General features: G+C 51.9%; 1 protein-coding gene and 1 long non-coding RNA gene across 3 annotated transcripts in view; one reads left to right on the top strand and one right to left on the bottom strand.

The window, feature by feature from the left end:
• DSCAML1 (DS cell adhesion molecule like 1) overlaps positions 1-22,404 on the bottom strand; it is a 348,919-nt gene that overhangs the window by 262,789 nt on the left and 63,726 nt on the right. The gene's annotated exons all lie outside the window — the stretch shown is intronic.
• On the top strand, positions 9,038-11,537 carry LOC128776216 (uncharacterized). The gene is made up of 3 exons (XR_008421291.1): positions 9,038-9,490; positions 9,876-9,924; positions 11,445-11,537. It is a non-coding gene; the product is annotated as an uncharacterized LOC128776216 (long non-coding RNA).

The raw sequence follows: 22,404 nt of genomic DNA, 5'->3' as shown, positions 1-22,404 counted from the left end.
TATGACCGCAGAGTCTCCAGCAGGCGTATGTCTTCTTAGTCCCTCCACCCCCCCACCCCCACCCCCAGAGTCTCAGAATGTTTTGTCTCTTTGGTAGCGACATCTGGAATTCTGAATTCCCACATATTCAATGATGGGGGAGGCAGGAAGCAGGATGAGGTAAGAAGTGTGACCTTAAGCCAGAGCTTAATCTCGGAGCCTCAGCTTTCTCACTTGTACAATGGAGACAGAATATGTACCTTGCACCGTGATGTGCCCACTTGCCGGCCGGGCACGGAAGAAGAGCACTTCGAGGCGGACCTCACTCCCAAACCTCTGTTAACAGTGAACTTGGACAGGTAGAGCACCTTCAGGATGCACGCCTGGCTTCTCTGCCCAGCCAGGTCCTCTTTGACACAGTTGAAAAGGAGAGGGTGCCTTTGAGCTTTATTTGGGGAGGCGACTGGGAACAAAGGACCCTCGATGAACCAGACAGAGTACGCCCCCTCCTCATATAAATCCAGACTTCTTCCTGCTAGCTGCAGACGCCAAAACCACGTGTCACGGGGGCCCCTCCACGAAGTTCCCCTCCTCCCTTCCAACTTCTATGAGCAGTCTCTGCTCGCAGGTCTTGCCTAGGTCTGGAGATTGGCTGGTGGGCTGGCTTCAGCCTCTCCATGTTACAGTGGGGGACACCGAAGCCGGCACTTAGGCAGAGAGCAGAGTTCAGATCGTCTCTAATTTTCCCGTGACCCCATGCTGGCCTGTTCCCAGGGAGGACTGCAATCAGAGTGGTGTTTAGTTTAGGTAATGCGGCAGGATTAAGGGCTAGAAGGCAGAGGTATGAGTTTGAGACCCTCTGTGCGGCGAATCGCTTCAGCACGCGTGCCCTGGGCCACACTGACTTCTCCTGGTGAACCGCAAGCCAGGTGGGAGGGGGCCACATCGGTGCAAACACTCGTGCCCCCGAACAAATGCCCTCATCTGCACACACCTGTGTAGCGTGAGGGGAGGCAGGAGACCTAGGGTCCAGCCCCGCTTCTGCCACTAATATCTCCGGCAAGGCCCTAACTTCGGTTCTCTTCAACTTGCTCAATTATAAATACCACCTGGGGCCCTTATTTTAAAGCGCAGATCCTTGGAATCTTCGCGGAACTAGTGACCTAGAATCACATCACATAGAGTCTCAAGAAGTTCACAAACCACAGGTTGACAGCCCGGGCTTCAGACCTTTGTTCTCTGCTCTGCAAAACGAGGGGAGTAGATCAAAGGCTCTCCTAAAGCAGCATCGCGGGGCCCGTGTCCCAGCACAGACGTTACGTGCCTCTGTGACCAAGTCGCATGCGAAAATATAGCACTGCAGAGGGGCCCCGATGCACATACGCATGGGGGCAAAGAGATCCTAGTTCTCTTTTTGCTCTAGCTTGTAGTCTTGTTTGGCTTTGGCCGGACTCCTGGTGGTGACCGAGGGGGTTTTAAGTTACCTATAAAGTCTGTACTTTGGGGGAGCCGGCACTCCAAGTCCCTGACATGACTGACCCCCGGCCCGGCAGGTGGGTGGTAGTGGGCAAGGAGACCCCCGTGACCGAGCACACTAGTTAGGGGTAGTTACTTCCCTGTCCAGAGAGCTCACGTTTCGGGTGATTAAGTAAATACTACCTTTGAAAGCTAGAAAAAAAATGGTGGAATCAGCGTCCTGGTCTCCAGAGAAAAAGAAAAGAGGGAATGAATGATCTCGGATGTTCCTTTGGATATCTCTCTCCTCTGCTCCTTCACCCCCCTCCCAAAGGGAGCGGCTCCCAAGCCCAGTCTTCCAAATGTCTTCCCGAGCCAGCACGCTCAGCCCCCTGCAAGGGCACCAAACTGCTGGTGGAGACAGACGTCTGAGCCGCAGGTAGACCAGAGGCTTCGAAAGTGGTACCATGAGGCCATCTTTCCAGTCTTGGAGCATGGGCGAGTAGCCTTCTCCATCCCTGAGAGGTTAAAAAAGAGACCGGACTCCCAGTGTAAACTCACCAGACTGGATTAGGGCAATGGTGAATGTGAGAACCGTCTGTCGCAAAGGACAGACTGTGTCTCCCATATACCCTGCCTCTTGCTCTGGGCCCTACACTGCCCGCTCCTATCCACAGGACAGTGTGACATTCCATTTTCCCACGCTAACTGTGGGCAGCCAAGAAGACTTGGGTCAGAAGGGACTTCAAACCTGCTTAATGTAACCCCAGTATCCACAGCTCTGTCACATCGTCTCCATTGGTGGGGGGCATCTCCCTTCTGCTGGAAGACTACTGACAAGAAACTCACCATCTGTCCAAATCTCTTTGGACGGTCCTGCTGTAAAGTGGGCTGGTCTCCTACTTCCTCAAACTAATCTCAAACTTCCTTCGTTACTCAAGGTCCTTGTGTTCTTCCCAAACCAATTAAATTCTGTTGAACTTTGGGCAAGTTTCTTAACCTAAGTCTCAATTTCCTTTTTCATAGCACGGGGATGATCAGTAATACCGAACTCAAAGGATGGATGTGCAAGTCATGTGAAATAGTAAATAGACAGTGCTTGGCACATCGTAAGCCCTCAAGAAATGTTAGTGGCTAATATCTTGCTTTTGAGGAATTGATACATTCCTCTGTACCTAAGGCATTCCCGATATTTTCATTTTCAGCAGGGACATAGTCTGTCCCGAGAGTGGGTGCTCTCAGGTGCTCTGGAGACATGGGCAGGGAGCGTGGGTCAGAGTTGGCACAGTGCACACAAGTGAAACAATAGCATCCCATCAAGGCCCAAGGCTATCTGAGTCCTACTGGAGGTCGGCGTTGGGTTAAGGTACAGGCTCCCATGGCACGCCTCCCAGTAAACCATCCCGATTTCATCCAAGGCAGAGTCCTATCCTAGAATCATAGTATGCCCAAGCTGGAGAAGCTTCTTCAAGTGTACCCACTTGCTTTTTGACTTGGGCAAGAAATTTAAGCTCTCTGAGCTTCAGTTTCCTCAACTGTGAGATAAGGATATTGATCCCACCTCGCGGACTTTTCAGTTTGGAATAAGTTGAAATGAGGTACCTGACTTATGCCAAACTCAATAAATTACTATAGGACTTCAGATACAGCCTAGTATCAATGGGTGGGACAGCCAGCCAGTAGCCATCGTGAAACAAAATGGCAGCCATCTCACTCCGCCTGGGCTTCCATACCAAAATACCACTGGCTAAGTGACTTAAATCTCAGAAATTTCTTTTCTCACAGTTCTAGAGAGTGAAAATCCAAAGATTAAGGCGCCAGCAGGCTCAGTATCCAGTGAGGACGCTCTCTGTGGGCTGCAGACAGCTGCCTCCTTGCTGTGCGCTCACATGGTGGAGAGGGGAGAGAGTGTGCTCTCGGGTGCCTCTTCTTATAAAGACACTAATCCTACTGATGCAGTCTTCAAATACAGTCCCGTGGGGGGTTAGGACTTCAACACACGAATTCGGCATCGGGACAGGGGGAGGGTAAAGAAATATTCAGTCCATTAAAGTAGCCCAAAAGGGGCTATTTATCTCAATAAATTTCACGGGGAGGCAGATCGTTACGTAACCACATCCTTCCCTTCCCCACCCCCAAGTTCCTTCCAGTTTCACTAGGCTTGGGGTCATGTTTCACAAGACAGAAGCCAATAGGTTAGCATCTTCTGGGCAACAGGCAAGTGTCCTGATCCACCAGCTTCAGCACAGCAGCTGTGAGAAAGGAGACCCCAGAGAGCTGGTCCGGGCCCAGGTCCCTGAGGATCCAATCCCTAAAGGTGACAATGACACTAAGACAGACCCAGATGCAGAGAGCCGGCTCAGCATCCCTGCCTCATGCCGGGCCTGCTCAGTAAGACATGCAAAGAATAAATCTATCACCGGACTCCACCCAGCCTCAGCGCAGTCCTGCCCTTGGTGCAAGGATGGCTGTCCCCTTTGCGAGGAACGGGTCCAAGAAGGCCTTGTTCCGCTGACAGATTCCTGTTCTGATGGCCCGGGATTTGTATTTTACTTTGCTTCCTCTAACACGGCCTTGTTTATTGCATGGATATTTCAACTCCCGGATTCATCTTGGGATCATTGTTAAAGGTTCCTTCTCTGCTCACTGAGATGTCGCTGCTAATCATAAAAATCTATGTTGCAGTTTCAGATTAATTAATGTGTAAACTGGGGAAGCTAGGGACTGTAAGCCATGTTCCCCACTTCTCTGCACCTCTCAAAATCGTATCATTCTCTGATACTCTTCCTAAGAGTAACTTTACCCCCCAAACCTGTCTTTAGCCGGCAGACAGCCTTCCTTGGGCTGGGCTCCAGTCACGGCTTCCTGCCCGTGGACACTGGGATCTGACACACATTTTGGGCAAAGAGCGGCCTCCCCAGTTTTAGCGACCCACAAATGTATCCAGCACGATCCTTAGGGACTAGACAGAACTGGGGAAACAGACTCTCAGTTCAACTGCAGTCTGCCGCTCACAACCTGCGTGACTGTGTGATTTAACCCCTCCGTGACTCAGTTTCCCTGTCTGTGAAACGGGGATGATCACAGTGTCTACCTGGTAGGTTGCTGTTAGTATGAGATGAAAAATGCTAGAAACGTACCTGCGCGCAGGGGACTCAAGACATGGTAACTGTCAGGTGATGTCTGCTGGTCCCAGCATCTGGACGGCCCTAGACACAACCCAGCAGCCACACTAGAGTTCTGCCCTCTGCAAGTCGACAGTCTAATTGGGGAAATGGAACATACTCGAAAGAAAGAGCATGCTGAGCCCGAGGCCGCGTGGTACCTGTCATCAATGCAATTGGAGTTGGATCACTTCAAGGTCACACGGCTGTACTCAGGGAGGCCTGTTCTGGATCTACACCCACCCCCGCCCCCAAGCTGGGCAGAATGTTGGAGAAGCGTATCCAGTGGTCAAGCGTTGCTGCTCTTGCCTTCTCCAGAGAAAACCGAGAAAATTGAGTGCATTCCTAAGTGACCCTGGCGGAGCCTTCCAGGATGGCATTCTTGAACAGCCTTTTTTCCTCTGTGCGTCAAAGTTGTAGCTATGCTTTCTGCTTCGTGGGGCAGGCTGAGCCCAGCGAAGGGCAAAGCAGAATGAGGTTGGGCGAAGTTACCGCTGCTCTGCATTGGGCGACCCTCCTTTCTTTTGAAGAGTTAAGATGTGAACCCCACCGCCCTCAAAGCTGCACTCACTGTGAGAAGGCACGGGTGCTCCCAAATTACAGAAGAGAAAAGCTGAGGGGCAGAAGAGCTTGCTGAAGTCCCTGCATGGAACCAGCTGTGGGGCTTGATAAAAAAGCTCAGGGTCCCATAGAGCAATCTGGCCCGGATGAGCATCCAGGGCATTTCCTTCCCCTACCATCCTTTCTCCTCTTCCACCCTTCTTCCCAACCGGGCACAGGCATCCAATCCCTGGCACAGGTAACTCCAGGGACAACATCCCTGGCTTCTTTACTCAAACATCTGCAATTCCACCCTCAAGAAAGAAGATTCGATTCTGCAGCTCCTTTTTTCTCCTCCTCCTTCCAATTTCGTCCCCATCACCTTAATAATTGCATCTCTGGATTGTTTAATTCCACTTCTGCTTATAACTGGCCTCTCATCCGCTAGGATTAAGATTCATTTCAAATAAGCGGGTTTTTCCCTCCATTCCCCTCTCTTGCAGTCCCAAACTGAATTTGCATTACAAAAAAATTAAACAAAAGCAGCTTTTTGAATCTCCATTCATTACTCCCATTACATTTGTTAACATCATTATCTCCAACTGAAGATGGCAACCATTATCAAATGTTGCAATGCTTTTGTGGACCTCTTGCTATATTAGTTTAGAAAATTGCTTTAATGCATATGCTTTTAGAGGTTTAAAATCTACCATGGCATTATAAGCTATATAATGCTGTACATTTTTTAATCTAATAGTGCATGTATTTTTTTTTTTTTTTTAGAGCACGTTGCACTGAAATAAAAAAAAAAAAATGCATGCCCGTGGGAAGGAAGAATATATATGCAATTGGGGAAACGCAGAACCAGGCTCCTGACTGGCAGACCTCTTCCACTTCCTTCTTCCCCTGAGAAGACATCACTCCTCCTGAAACCCAAACCCTGAGGCCCTAATGGGTCTAATGTGTGTGGATGGTTGGGGTGGGGGTGGGTGCTCGCGGACCCTGCGACGGGGAAGGAACCGGTTCTGTTTAGGGCTATAAGCAAAAAGCAAGCTCCGTCCAGCTACTCATTAACACAGAAAAGCACGGTTTCGGGGGCAATTACCAAATTTCTATATTCATAGAAATCCAGTCTCCCTGGAGAGAAAGGCTCAGGTTGGAACATTTATGAAGCGCTGGTTTCTTATGGAAATAAAAATTTTTGGTAATTACACAGGAGCTGCTCTTTATCTGCTTCTGCATTTTAATGATGGGGCATGGTATTTTGTTAGTTTCCTTTTTTTTTTTATTAGTATTAAGGTGCACGCAGGCGACAGCATCCTTGCTGGTATCCCGGGGATCCATTCATCCTAATAGCTGAGAACGAGCGTCTGCGTCCCTGCTCAATCACACCCAATCACTCTGCTCACCAAACCAGAGAGAGCAGAGATGCAAAAGACATGACTGTCCTCGTCCTGGCTCGTGCCCTGGGCGGTAGCTCTGCCCCTCTAATTCCTCCCCCAGTGCCCCCCCGTTTTCTCCCTCCCCACCTCTCCTCCATGCCAGCCCCCTTTCTGGGGCCGTGTGGAGTAAACCACTCCTTAGGAAAGCCAATTTTAGGGCCAAGAGGTAGAAGGTATGTGAGATTCTTTATTTCCTCCCTCCCAACCCCCCTTCCGGAAGCAAACCCCCACCCTCAACCACGTTGGACTTACAGAAACATGAACCATGGTCGCTGAAGCGGGACTCACATAACAAGCCTCCCTGCCTCAGTTTCCCCATGGCTCCCTCCATTCCCAATGCCCTGTTGGTAGCTTCCAGTCCCATCCCTGTCCAGGGAATGACCACTCTCTCCCAGGGAGGCCTGCAAACACGATGCCAACCCCCCCTCCCAGAGCTATTTGGGCTGATTTATAATGGTTATAAAAGAGGTCAGAGCTTGATTAAGCTTAATAGATCCATTAATTACGCCAAACAAAACAAACATAATGAACATAAAAATTTACGACCTCCGTCACCCGTTCAGATGTGTCCCCTTGTCAGGCCTTGACAGATTCTGCAGAGCCCGTCCATGTCAACACCTTGTAGGGACCAACGGCCTGTGGCTGTGTGGCCACGGGGAAGGTGGCGGGCGGCAGGGGTGGAATGCCTCGCCAGACTCCGCCGCTGAGGGAGGAGTCGACCTGGAACCACCATCCTGACCGCCCATCTCTGCAGCCCACAGAGCGGCACGGGGCAAGTGAGCACGGTGGTCACATCATCGTGGTTGGCTTGACTACTGGTCCGATCCCCGGCTTTACCGCTTAATAACTATATGCCGCTGGGTGAGTTAGTTCATCTTTCCGGATCCTCATCTGTGCATCTGTGGAAGGGGAAGTAGCCAGAGCAGCTATCCCTCGGGGTTTGTTGCTGGATTAACTGAGTGAATGTATCTAAGGTGCCGGGACTGTGTCACCTGTGTTTCTTTGGGCCTCAGTGTTACTACGGTTTGAATCAAGGCGGGAAACCATCTATCACTCCGATGGTTCTTGAGGAGCTTCAACTTTTCCCCTTTTCTGAGAGACAGGGAAACCTGTCCTGAAGTTACCCATCACCAAGCACTGACGTCTACCAAGTGCCTAACACGTACGTGGCTAAGGGCTGAAGGAGCGAGACCCGTGGTGTCTGTCCAGAAATGGCTTAAAGCATCAGTAAGAGCCCAGAAGGTCATCTAACGGCCTTCTACCCACCTTGCCATTTTCCACAGGTGGAGCGGAAGAACAAGAAAGGTTCGAGAGGGGCTTGTCCAAGGAGGCTGGACCGGTCACCCCGGGGCTTCTAACCAGTCCAGGTGTCTTCCTCTCGTGCCATCCCTTGAACGTGCAAACGCCCATCCTCCCACCCACGCGGTTTATCACACACCAAAAGAGACCACGCCAGGAAGAAGAGAAAGCAGTGTGGGAAAATATGAATTGAAACCAGAAACCATAACGCGCTGGCTTGGCGTGACCGTTCTTCAAGTTCCCAACGCTCTTTGGTTTCTGAATCCAACAGTTCTTATCGTCTCTGGGTCTTTGCTCGAGCTGGTCCCACCCCCTGAAATGCCCTCCTCCCCTCCTTGTTCCTTTGACCAACTCCATTCCTATCTCGAGACTCAGCTGAGCTTTTCCCTCTTCTTCAGCTTCCCTTAGCCATCCCGTGATGTCCCAGAAATAATGGCGCCCTCGCCCCTTCTCTGCTGCCCCTCCAGCCCCGCCACGATCTCTTCTCTGTGTGGCAATTAATGCTGCATTGCGACGTCATTGTTTTTTTGGCTTGGCCATCTTCTTATTCACCAAAAAATATACTGAGCACCTGCTACGTGCCAGGCGCTGTCCTCGGCACTGGGAACATGGTGGTGAACTAGAGTCACAGCCCTTGATCTCATGGAACTTACCGCCTAGTGACACTAATCTCACTTGTGCGTCTTTGAATCCTGTGCCCACCAAGGGCCTAACAAGCCTGATGCGGGAGGGGCTGGGGTGCTTGGGGGGAGGGGGAGGGGGAGGGGCAGAGGCTGGCTGTGGGTGGGCTGGCTGGGGAAGGCCAGCAGGCAGGTGGATGACTGGGACCTCTTTACAGAGCAGAGGCAGGAGTTATGGTTCTGCCTGGAGCCCACCCACAGGGCTGGCGACAGGCCTGGGGGAGTACAGAGATATCCACTCGGTGTGGTTTAACCATATATAACCCTCCCCCATCCATTACTCCATTCTGGGATATCAATTCCTAGTCGGTCACTCGGCCCACAAGACCCTGAAAATAGATTTAAATTATTGCTTTATTTCCCATCCAGCTCAGGGTGTTGATTTATGCTGCCCAAACAATCAAGGCTTTATCTCAGTCACCCAGCAGCATTAGGAGCAATTTATCATGGTTTACTTCTCTCTCTGCTACCCGACGCTGGTGCCTATTGGCTGTGTCCTTCTCAGAAGCTGCAGCACCAAGTGGGCCTGAGCGACAATGGCAGCAGAGGCCAGGGTCCCTCTCTGACAGCCTGGAGCAAGGGGACAAGAACACGCTTAACCCGGAGACCCTTTTATCTTTCGGAGAGCAGAAAGACGCCGGGGCCCGGATGCCCGGCATCCTCGTCCCAGCTGGGCTATTAACCAGCTAAGCAACTTGAGCAAATCGGTTCCGCTCCCTGGGTCTCCACCTCCTCATCTTTGACCCTCTCTGGCCACTGAGGTCCCCGGAAAGAGCCGGGGCAGCTTGGAGAGCTGTCCCCACACAAGAGCTTTGGCTTTTGGCTTTTACGAGCTTCACCTCGACAACCCTGCGCCCACCTCCCCGTTGGGAGACAGACCGCGGCCACATGAACGCCCTGAGCTCTGCGTGACCCTACCCTGTCGGAACAGGTGAGTGCACCGAGCAAGAGCGGAGAGCTCGAAGTCAGAAGGGCCAACCGAGTGTGAGGCGCGATCCGGCTAGAGCAGGAGTCCAAGTCCGGCCCGCCACCTGCCTTGTGCCACACGAGAGCTAAGAATGGCCATTTACATAGTTGAAATACCTGGGGCGGGGGGGTGGGGGGGAATCGAAAGAAGGAGACTATTTCATGACACATGAATGTCACATGAAATTCAAATTCCAGCGTCCACGGATAAAGGTGTTTTGGAACACGGCCCCACCTGCTTGTTCACGTACAGTCTGCGGCTGCTTTCGCTCCACGCGGCAGAGCTGTGTGGCTGCGAGAAATCTTATGGCCCACGAAGCCCAAAATGTTTCCTCTCTGGTCCTTTATAGGGAAACGTCTGCCAAACCTCGGCTAGATGACTGGCATGTCTGAGACCAGGTTGGTGGCATTTGCTTTCTGCTCTGTTTGGGGTGGAGACTCTTCCAGAGGGAGGAAAGGATCTCTGGTGGTTCTTCCTAGCTAAGGGAAGCCCCCCGAGGGAAGCCAGAGTCGAGAGGCAGCTCTGAGCCTCCATCACTGGGACGGGTGATTAGGCCGGCTCCTGCCACCTGGTAGAGAGAGAGAAGCCAAGGACACACCCTGGTGCTCCATACTGTGCCCTCCACCCGCACCGTCCTTCCCCAGCCACACGTTCTGTGCTACACACCCCTCAGAGGTCACCTCCTCCATGAAGCCTTGCCTGTCTCCGCTTGGAAGGGCTCCATCCTCCTTCAGAAGCCCCTCAGCCCTCCATCAGAGCTTCTCTGACATCAGTCCTCATTTCCTGCACCGAGGACAACTAAGTGGTTTCGTCTCAGCCCGCTTCCAAGTCACTGGAGGTGGCTTCCGGTGTTGATAAGGAGCGCAAAGCTGCTTGGGAGCTCAGCAAAGGCTATCCTGCTCCCCCAGCAATGGCTGCCGTGGGTGGGGGGCGGGGAGGGCTTGGGACTATCCTAGGTCCCTGCCTCGCCTGCTCTATGCTGTGTGCTGGGCACTGAGGAACAGCGTCAACCCCCTTGTGAACTACGCTTGAGCCCTGAACAAAAGGGGTGCAGTCAAAAATCCACATATTTTTTTTAATGTTTATTTTTGAGAGAGAGAGAGAAAGAGAAGGGCAGAGAGAAAGGGAGACACAGAATCGGAAGCAGGCTCCAGGCTCCAAGCTGTCAGCCCAGAGCCCGATGCGGGGCTCAAACCCACGAACCATGAGATCATGACCTGAGCCGAAGTCAGATGCTTAACCGACCGAGCCACCCAGGCGCCCCCATGTATTAATTCTTGACTTCCCCCCGGAACTTCCTGTTGACCGGAAGCCTCACCAACAGCATAAACAGGAGATTACTACATATTTTGTCTGTTGTATGGATTCTATACTGTATTCCTACAATACAGTCGGCTAGAGGAAAGAAAATGTTATTAAGGAGATCATAAGGAAGACAAAATACATCTACAGCACCGGATTGCATCGATCGAAAAAAATCTGTACGCAGTTCAACCCCATGTAGTTCAAGGGTCAAGTGTTTATACACTGCCCTTATGGGGGCAGGGCCCAGGGCGGGCTCAAGGCAGGCCAGGACAGCTGGTCCTGACGAGACCCCCAAATCAGTCCTTTCAAGGGCTCCCTGGCAACTGGCACGAAAACACACCTCTTGGCTTGTTCTCCAAGAACTGCCCAGAAAGGCACCTGCTAGGATGGGGGACGAACCGCTTTGCCCCCCACCCGTCGGTCAACAGGAGGAAATACAAAGCACCAGTTCCAACTTTCGGGAGGAATCCGTGGCATTTACATAGCAAACAGTACCCAGGTGAGGCAGCGTGTCAACAAGGCCCCCGCTCAACAGCTCCCATGTCTCAGCATATTTTAAATGTTTGCCACATGCCAGAGATTAATATTCTAACTGCCGCACATCCCTTCGCAGGAGGAGAAGCTTCCGGAACACAGCGTAACAATTGAGCGATAGTACGGCGGGGCACGGCAGACATGGGCTCCAGCCTCTCCCCCACCAGCCCACACACCCCCCCATGGGCCCTCCCCCGGCCTGGCCTGGGCCAGCAAGGCGTTTGCGGGAGGGCAGGGTTCTCAGGCCGGAATGACCCCCGAGGAGGCTCCCAGACCCTTCACGAGGCCCCCCGCTTCGGAGGACAGAAGTGTGTGGACAGTTCTAAGCAAAGCTGAGGTGGCCTTTGTCCAATAACACAGAGAGCTCTGGATATTTGAAATCCAGCAAGAGATTTCTTGGAGTAAGGGGTATGGGCAGGGGGTGGGGGATAAGACTTTCCTCGGTGACAGAATTCATTAATAGGATTAATTAATTGAATAGCTCCTAAATTACTGATATCCCTTAAGACAGAAAATACGTGGCTCAGGGGGAGGGCGTATGGCCTACGAAATATTGCTGCCAATTTCCTTTCTAAAAATACACACAAACAAGATAAACATTCCCCTCACCCCCATCATATCAGACCTTTAAAAATCCCTCTCTGGTTAGAAAGGCTTTTTTTTTTTTTTTTTTTAATCTTTATTTTTGACAGAGAGAGAGACAGACAGAGAGAGAGGTGGACACAGAATCCGAAGTGGTCTCCAGGCTCTGAGCTGTCAGCACAGAGCCCGATGCGGGGCTTGAACTCACGAACCGTGAGATCATGACCTGAGCCGAAGTCGGAAGCCCAACCGACTGAGACACCCAGGCGCCCCTCCGGTTACCTGCCAGTGCCGGCTTGGGGTCAAAACTCTTCTGTGAAGCAGCTAGGGGATTTCAGCTACAATCACCTGGTAATAACGACAGCTAGCCTTTAATGAGCATTTACTATGTTCCAGGCCAGCAGGCAGCAAGCTTTTTCTTCTAAAGGGCTACATAATAAATATTTTCAGTTCAGCAGCATGGACCATGTTTTTAAAGGGGGGAAAAAAAACACGGTGCCTGGGTTCAAATTAAAGTTTATTTACAAATACAGGTGGTGGGTCTGATTTGGCCTGAGGGCTACGTTTTCCTGACCCCTCTACGAGGCAGCATGCTGCGTGTTTTACACACATAATCTCATTCAATCTCCACCGTCACCCTAGGAGATGGGCACTGTTAGGACACTCCCTTTTCAGAAATCAAGCAACTCAGAGGCAGGGTTAGCTTCTCTGCCCAAGATCACAACATTAACAGGCAGTGTAGCTGGAATTCAAACCACTGAACCCGCTTGTTCTCGTTAAGAATCTTGGAATAAGGATAATACTCCTAGTGTGGAGTGCTTACTAGAAATCAGGTACTCTTCCGAAGGCTTTCTTGATCCTTACCACTTTATGATTATGCCCACTTTACAGATGATGAAACCAAGTCCAGAGAGGTGAAATGACTTACCCAAGGGCACATAGGTTAGCAAGGGCAGACGAGGGATCCGAACCCAGGAGGTCTAGTTCACCGTTCTAGAATCTTAACTGCTTATCTCTTGAGACAGTCTTTCGAGGCTGGTCAGTGGGCAGAAGGTTCAGGGGGTTAGGCCTCTGCTGTCTCCTTCTGTTGTCCCTGGAAAAATGTCCGACCCGAACTCACCTCGCACCACGTCCCCGTAACAGATCGCCAGTTAAAGAGCCGACTGTGGTCTGTGGCCTCTGGCCCTGAACACACGTGCGGTTTTCCAAGGCAGAAAGGACTCGGAATCTGGGTAGGAAAGTTCCAGTGGTGTACCACCTCACCTGCCCTCCCTCCCAGCCTCCATCGAGTCCCTATCAATTAGTCCCTCCCAGCCGTGGCGCCGGAGCCCTTGGCGGACCCTGAAGGGAAGGAGCCCCCGCTGGTCCCCTCCGATGCCCAGTCAGCAGAGGCAGGCCCAGAATAGGAGCCGCCTGTGAGCAGTCCCCGCCACCCCCCCCGCCCGCACATGCCGCTCACAGTGACATCCAGGCATCCAGGTAGGGAGCAGATAGCAATTTTCCTTTTTACTTATTGGTGCAAGGCGAGGCAGAGCGCCTGACAGAGCCCCAAACAAGCTGTCAGGAACTTCTAATTAGGGCTGAACGGCATAAAGAGTGCACACGCCCTCCAGCCTGGGAATTAGCAGGACAAAGTGCCGAGATCGAGTCAGACAGGCTGAAAGGGGAAAGCCTGCTGCTGGAGGAGAGGAGGGGGGGCGAAGGAGCCGGGGCCAGAGCGCGAGGCGAGCCAGCTCCCCCCTCCAGGGCTCCGCAGCAATGCCACTCGAGGGGAACGCCGGACCGATCCCCCTGCGGCCTTCGAGCCCCTCTCTGTCTCCTCCTCCTCACTTCCCAAATAATCCGCTCTGTCCCAGCAGAGTGACATCCAAGCATGGACTTGAGTCAGCCACACCTGGCTTCCACCTGGGCTGTCCCGCTGTCTGCATTCCGGTTTCCTCACTTACCTCCAGGGGGTGCGGCGAGGGTTAAAGGCAAGAAACGCTCTTAGCATAGCGCACGCACTCAAGAAACACGCGGCAGCCACCATGGTCACTGCGAGCCGTGGACTCCTGAGGCTGAGCTAAAGAAACCCCGCGACAGGGGCAAGGGCACAGCCTTTGTCCTCCGAGGAAGCATTTACCGGTGCCTATTTAGAAGATGCCCAAGGTAGGCCTTATCGTCCCCATTTTACAGATGAGGACACTGAGGCTCGGGTGAACCGACAAGCAGTAGATTCTGGGCTCGCATGCTTAAGGAAATCCCCATAAGCCCAATGATCGTGCATTAAGCACGGTGCTGAGCAAGTGCTGAGGTGTTTCCCCAAATAATGCTCCAGTCACAGGCCCGATGCCGGATAGCCTAAAGACCTAGAAAGTGCTTCTTTGCACTGAGCCAAAACACGCCTCCCTGTAAAGTCTGCCCACGTGGGTCCTGGGTCCTCCCTTTGGAGATGCAGTCAGTCCAGTCCTTGTGGACACGCCAGCCACACAGGTGCCACACGGGTAACAACCATACCGTCCCCAACCTGCCTCCAGTTACGCCAGGCCATTCCTCAATGGTTGACATATTACTCAGCTAGTTAGTTACTGCGGTCAGAGCTTCGTGACTCCACCCTTCTGACCCCCTCCTTCGGCGGGGACCTGCTACATTTGGTCAACGTCCTTTTGAAAACGTGGAGCCTGGGGTCACGGCTATCAACCGACTGGCCTGTCACTGTCCCTGAGCTGTCTTGGAAGGCTTATCCCCCTACCGATTCAGGCCAAGACCCAGTCAACCAAGCCCCTAAGATTGTTTCAGGTGTGCTACTGAAAATCCTGCACCCCATCGTGTCTCGGTGCCCTTTGATTTCAGAAACAGTAGTTCCAATGCATCCCTATTAGATGTCATCTTATGTTCTGCCCATAATTCCAGCATTGAAATCACTTTCAATCCTTTTTTTTTTTTTCCTTCATAGCACAGGGGATAAGAGCAGAGGCTCTGGGGTCAGAAGAGCTGGGACTAAATCCTGGTTCCGTAACTGGTTACCTTAACCTTTTCTTCCTCAGCTTCCTTACCTGTAAAATGGGCACAACGATATTACCTACCTGGTCGGGATGCTGAAAAAATTCAATGTTGACACACGCGATACGTTTAGAACAGAGTAGGTGTCCTGTACCATCGACTATTATTTTCCTTATCACTAGTGCACAAGGTATTATCTCCTTGCAGCTTGAGGCCATTCACGAATCTTATTAGCATGGCCTCCACATCATTAGTCACTGAAAGAACCGGGATCCCCATGTCCCGAGAAACTTTCCCTCCAGATTGATCTCAGTCTATTAAGCGTTCATCCCCCCCGGGTCTTCAACCTGTTACAAACACTCCTCGTGGGATACCATCCGGGTTGCAAACCTCCAGCTGGTCCACAAGGATGCCATGAAAGATTATGCCAACCACCATGCTGAAATCCTCAGCCCCCGTCCAGAACAGGCTTTGACCTACCAGCTCTTCACAAGAAAACAAGAGGTTTGTCTGTCAGGAAGCCATCCTGATTCGGGGTGATCGCCCCTGACTTGCCTGCGTCTACCATCATCCGTTCCACATCTGTTCTAGAAGCCTGCCTGGGGCTGGCGCTGAGCGCCTCCGTGGGCTGTCTGCAGTGTTCCCCGGCTCTCCCCCTTGGGGAGAACACTTGACTGCCTCTCCACTTACAGCTCTGTCTGTAGTTCTGGGAGGCCCAGGGATCTAGCCACCTCACCTGCAGCGCCTGCCCCCTGTGCCGGCCAGGTGTCCCCATCACAGGGCTGGGCCGTGGCCGTCCCTCACGGAGGCCCCCTGCACCCCCGTCCCACCACCCTTCTCTCAGCCTGGCTCTGCCAGCTGCCCCCAACTCCCACGAGCACTATGCCATCTGTGCCCATCAGCAAACCCACACCTCCTTGTTCTTGCCACAAAAACAACTTTAAGAGTCCCTTCCTAAGGCTTCAACATTTTCTTTCCTTCCGGCTGACTTCATGTGGGCTTTAGCCTTCCTGACCCTTGTCTTACAGAGCGTGATGAGCTGACCCCAAGAACTCCTTCCGGTCTGGTGAGAATGTGAATCCCCCCCCCCGGGGCTAGAGGCACAGGGTTGAGGCCCCTGGTCCTGCCATGAGGGGTTCTGGGTGGGTCTCCAGGCCGGGGTTCCGGGCCAGAGCCGGAAGCAAGAGGAGGAAGCACCACCGCCCCCCAGGAGGAGGGCGGGAGGCAGGAGGGCCCCAGCCCGGAGCCGTCACACGGGGCCGCCTCCAGGCTGCCCACCGGGACAGCCGCTCCCCACACCAGGCCCTCCTGCTACTCTTTATTCATTAAAATGCTCAGATGCCGACTAACTTTATTTGCTCAGTATTTATTTCGCCAGCCTTGAAGCGGGAACAACAGGCAGCTTGATTGAAAGGTTGTCTGGTTTCATTGTGGCTCCTGTAAGTAATTCTACAGCCTCGGTGGAAATGGTATTTTATAACTTGCCAGAGCAGATATCCCTTTGCGAATTGGAATGGATATTCCTGCGTCACCTAAGCTGCCTTCTCCCGAACACCCAGGCCTCTGAGAATCACTGCCCTTTTTCCACCGCGCTTCTCCAGGGCCTGTGCCCGAGAGCCCTGCAGGGGGGCGTGGAGGACAGGAGCCGGTCTCCCCGAATGTGGCGGCCACCATCCACCGCCCCCCCCACACCGGCAGAGGGGAACCGGCTCAGACTGCGGGGAGGCTCCAGATGAGACCTGGGCTCATTCCAAGGGGTGAGCCCTGGGGTGGGGGTGGGGGGCAGAGAGTCCCGGCGGTTGCTCCTTCTCCGGACATCCTCGAAGGCCAGCTGGTGGCGTCGGGCCCAGTCTTGCCTAGAGAAAGGGAAGGCTAAGACGCTTTCCGGAAAGCATTAAAAATAGGAGGAATCAGAGAGCACCGGCGGTTCCTGCGCGAACCCTGAGTCCCGCTGAGAAACGCAACAGGCAGGGCTGGGCAGGGTCTCCCTGGCCAGGAGGCAGGCCGGATGCCTCTGTCTGCCCCTTCGGAGGGTGCAGGCTTATCGGGCAGAGCAGGCCTCTGTGCCTTGGGGCTCAGAGGGAGCCCCTGCGGCCCAGCGGGACCTCTTTCTGCCGGGGCCTCTGCGGAGCAGAGGCGGCTCGTCTCTCCGGCCCCCAGAGCGCTGATTGCGACTCTGATCGCGGCTCAGCAATCACCCTCTCCTTACTATTATGACTAAATCAAGTTGGGTGATTTATTTCCCACTTATCTTTCCCGTTTCCGCTCCCTGTCCGATCCGCACTGTTGAACACACCAGAGTGAAAACATATCATCCGTTCCGATCAGCGGCTGTGGAGCCAAAAAGCACACCCCTCCTGCTGCCTGTGGCAGAGAGGCCTGCCCTCTGGAAGGAGGGGAGACCTTCCCGGGGCCTGGAGACCCACGGAGGCTCTGCAGAGGGAGCGGGCCGTGGCTATGTGGTGAGAAGGAGGGAGGGGTTCCGGGGGAGAAGGCGGCAGGCATTGGGCCTCAGCAAGAGGCGTCACAGCCCCAAGGCTGCTCTTAATCCAGGCTTTACTCCCTGTCCCCCTCATCCGTCCCCTTCATCTATCTGTCCCCCTTGGGCCTTGTGCCACTACAGCTGCTCCCGCTGGGCCTGAGCCACCAGCCCCACACAGTCCCTGCCCTGCCCCCCATTCCCCCCCCCCCCCCGGGCCCATGTTGAAGGGACATACGAAACCTACTGTGCCTGACATCCTCCGCCCAGGTCGGCCGCCCTCTCTGGATGCGCTGTCCCCAGAGGGGACGGCAGCCCACAAGACCCCATCCTGTGAGGGGCCAACAGTGTAGGGGGCAAGAGCGTCGGTGCTACGGCCAAAAGCCTGCTTGGCTTTTTTGAGCCCAGTTCCCTTATCTGTTACAAGGGTAATAATACCCACCGGTGCAAAGATCAGAGGAGGTCACGTGTGTAACTAGGTGCTTTAGGAGGTGGCATTTAAACCATTAAGCCAGGGGCACTCTGGTGGCTCAGTCGGTTGAGCATGCGGCTCTTAACTTCGGTTCAGGTCGCCATCTCACAGTTCGTGGGTTCAAGCCCCACATCGGCCTCTGTACTGGCAGCACAGAGCCTGCTTGGGATTCTCTCTCCCTCTCTCTCTGGCCCTCCCCCACTTGTGTGTGCGCTCTCTCTCTCTCTCTCTCTCTCTCTCTCTCTCAAAATAAAATAATATAAATAAATAAACAAACCATTAAGCCAGATTCTTCTGTGTGGGGGAAGGGAGAGGGGGGACCTCACAACAGTGCGATTTTTGTTGTTATTAGTATAGGAAAAATTTCTTGGGTGATTTATTTTTATTTCATATCATATTTTTACATTTATTTATATGAATATAAGGCCACTGGGAAGCTCCTGACCCAAGCAAAGGGTACATACATCAGGATGTTTTCTCTGGGCTTTAGAAAGGCTTCCCTCCTGCAGGCTTACGGCCCACGGGAAGGTGGGGCCGCGCAGAAGGGAGGGGACCCAGAACTCCAACCCTTTCTCTGCAAAGTCGGAAGGTAAAGCTAAGCTGGGGGTGGCACTAAAGAGGGTTTGAAAGCAGGACAGAACCCCAGGGGTCCCAAAGGGAGAGGCTTAGCGAGGGAAAGGGGCCATATCAAGATGGCTTTAGAAAATGATGGTGGGATCGTGATACGAAGTGTGGGGGCTTCTGCCCTTGTAAGGAAGCTGGACCAACACAGGCAACATGTAGGAACAGGAGACCCTGGGGTAACGGCCAAAGCGATGGCATGGCATACTGTCCCCCAGGGGGCATTTAGCTTGATATCAGGCACACAGCATTCAAAAAATGTTGGCTCCCGTTAATGACGATGGTTGACATTCTTCGAGTGTGCTCATGTGCCAGATGGTTTCATACCTTTTACATTCACTGACTCATTCCATTCTAACTAAACTCTCTTAAGTAGGTAGTGGTCTTACCCCTAGCTTTATAAATTAAGTACGGAGGCACAGAGAGGTTAAATAATTTACCCAAGGTCACAGAGCTAGGATAAGTAGAAGAGCAAGGATTTGAACTCAGATCCACGGTTATCATTGTTGATGATGAAAGTTCTAGATCTTCCCCCACCTCAACCACCAAGACCGTGTTAACCCTTTGAAACACTGTGGGGTTAAGAGGATGCATAGATTATAGACAAGCCTTGGGAAAACAGTGGGTCACTGGCCAAAGGTGACAATGACCCTACCTCTTTCTTTTCATTCTCTTCTTACCTCCCTAGCACCTGTACTCTCCACTGTCCCCAAGCAAAACCCTCTCTCCAGAAACGATGGAGTGTGACCACAGAACTGAGCACATTACTTCTCCTGATGTATTTGCCTTTCAGCTTGAAACAAATTCTTAAGTCAAAGGAATGAACTTCTCATTGCAGAATATCAGAGCCCAGTGAGGTGAGGGACTACAGCCAGGTGAACACTGACAGGGATCCACATTCCTTCATGCAGTCTGGACACAGCCCATGTCAGAAGCAGTGCCGAATCTGCTTGGAGAAACTCATCCTGGCCTCCTCCCATCACCTCGGATCTGGCTGAGCCATTTCACTGCTGGTGTTTCAGCTCTGACTCTGTAAAGATACTGGTTTGGAAGGAAGTCATCTCTGAGCGACACAAAGGCACTTAACAAAAGTTGGGGCGCTTCCAGCAAAGTGGGGTCAGAATCACAGAGTTCTCATCTTTCAAAAGGCAGCCCTCATGCCCCTGCTCAGGTGAGGGACTGGGGGTCAGGTACTTCCTGGAGGTCGTAAGACGAATTGGGGCCAGAGATCGGGGTTTGCCATGGGCTCAGCCGTCTCCAGAAATGGTCGCAGTCTCCTCCTTTCCTGGCCTCCCCACTGCTTGTGTCTTTCGTTTGCTGTCATTGTTACTGACTCCCCGGTCACACTCAGTCCTCACTGCACCCCTACAGTTGGAGCTATTGCTGCTGGCCTGAGGGTGAAGGCCCTTGCTGGCCAGTCACCTTCTAAAGCCTGTCAGGCCTCCCAGTGCCGGGGTGGGACAAGCTCCTGAGTCCAGGTGAGGAGCCTGGGTGAAGTGGGGACACGTAGCACGAAGCGAGCCCTGGTCAAGAGCCGAGAGGCCAGAAAAGAACTCCGGTTCAGTCCTAACCAGCTGTGCGACCTTGGCTAAGTCACTGAGCTTCCTGAAATGAGAGCGGAGGTGTGAAACCTTGTTCTGCCTGCCTAGCATGGCTGTGGGGCAACTCAAAATCAGAAATGGATTATGTATAAGAGATAGCTCTGTAAATCACGCTAACATCAGGATCATTGCTGTTGTCGTTATTCACAGTCTCTTGTTTCTAGGTCTCTCTATAACTCTGAGGGACTCCGTGAGAGTATTTCTTAGGCTGGTGGCCCTCTGCCTGTCATGGGGTCTTCCCACAGCCTTAGGACCCCTCCTGCCCTCTACCATCGCAGAGTGGCCTGGTCCCCATGTACACCCTCCTGCTTAGCAGGGGACGAGGCTGGTCTTTAACCACTCAGTTCCGGATCCTAGGAAGCATCCCCAAACCAAGATAAATCCTAGAGCTAGCCAAGCCTGTAACCCAACTTGCCTTTTCTGAGCAAGGCGATAAGACCCCGTTCATACAAACCGCACCACAGCAGGCCTCCTTGAGGGTCGATTCATCCTGGTACGGTACACAGGTTCCTCCCTCATGACCTGCTGAGGCTCCCTAGACCTCTGTATGGAGAATTCTGGATTCTGTGAGAAAGAGTTCCAACACAGCTGGGGTGAATGATGAGAGGCAGGAGTGCTGCCATTCAAGCCAAGTTGGGCCAGTTCTAATTGGGTGTGACTCTTCCTGTTAAGGTGAAGACGCCAGGTGTAGGGAGGTGAGGCCAAATGCCCAAGGTCACCAAGACAGAGACTGCCCAGGGCTCCTTCCACTCCCCTGTGGTTTGCAAACTCTGTCCTGTGAAGTCACAAGGTTTTTGAGGAACTCCCTAAAGATGTGCCAGGGAGCAGGAAAGAGAGAGCAGGACAAGGCACAGGGGGCAGGGCTCAGGGCCTCTACCCCTGCTTCAACTTGAGCAACCACCTCTTTTATGGGCTCTAAATGTCAGGGTTCTATGTAAGATTCCACTTGATGTAAGGATTTTGCTGCTTTAAAAAATGTTTAAAACCCATGTATACTATACCAAGATACTGAATCATCTCTAAGAGCTTCTAATCTCTTCTCTTCCTAGAAAATTTCTTGGGCAGATCGACACAAATCATTTGACAAACACTGACTGAGCATTGGCCAGGCCAGTAGGATAATGACCCAGTTGTTGAAGAGCTAGCACTCGAGCAGGGGAGAAAGTCAACTAGTCAACCTTAGGAGAAAATGGCTAGTGCTGCCACAAGTTACATGGGAAGGATGAAAGGGTAGGAGCACAGAAGCAGAGGGTGCTGTTTAGGTGGGTGGAGGGGAGCTCCTGGGGGAGGTTTCCTACCCATAGTGATATCTGAGCCATGCCTTGAAGTCAGTGGGCTCCAAGGATGATCATCCCACTATTATCAATTACCAGCCAACTGAGTCCAGAAACACATAAGAAAAGATTCTGTTATGACCAAGTGGGATTTATCCTAGGAATGCAAGGTTGGTTTAATATTATAAAATCAATTAATGTCATACACCACAACAATATAATACGGGACGTGCTCATCTCCACAGACACAGAAAAAGCATTTGACGAAATTTAACACCCTTCATGAATAAAGCACTCTACAAACCAGGACTAGAAAGAAAGAAATTTTCTCAATCCGATAAAGGTCATCTACAAAAAAACCTACAACTGACATCACTTAATGGTGAAAGAGTGGTTGCTTTTCTCTAGGATCAGGAACAAGACAAGGATGTCAACTCTTACCACTTCTGTCAACGTTGTACTTGGAGGTTCTAGACAGGGAATTTAAATGAGGCAGTGAAATAAAATATAAAAGACACCCAGATTGAAAAGGAAGAAGTAAAACCATCTTCTATTTGCAAATGACATGATCCCGTATATAGTAAATCCTGAGGAATTCACTCAAAATTATTGGAATAAATGAAATCAGCAAGATCGCAGGATACAAGATCAATACACAAAAATCAGTTGCATTTCTATACACTAGCAATGAACAATCCAACAATGAAATTAAGAAATAATTCCATTTACAGTAGCACCAAAAAGAAAACACTTAAGAATACATTTAACAAAAAAAGCACCAAACTTAAATTATAATAGACTGAAAGAAGTTACAGAAGACTTAAATAAATAAAAAGACATTTCATGTCCATAGCCTGAAAATATTGTTAGGATAGCAATACTCCCCAAACTGATCTACAGATTCAAAAGAGTCCCTATCAGAATTCCAGTTGACTTCTTTGTAGAAATCAACAAACTTATCTTAAAATTAATGAAAAATTGCAAGAGACCCAGGATAGCCAAAAACGGTCCTGAGAAAGAACATGCTG

The sequence above is a fragment of the Panthera pardus genome, unplaced genomic scaffold, assembly GCF_024362965.1.
Source record: "Panthera pardus isolate Hobbes unplaced genomic scaffold, ASM2436296v1 HiC_scaffold_12, whole genome shotgun sequence".
Lineage (NCBI taxonomy): Eukaryota > Metazoa > Chordata > Mammalia > Carnivora > Felidae > Panthera > Panthera pardus.
This window is presented reverse-complemented; position numbering and strand designations above follow the sequence as displayed.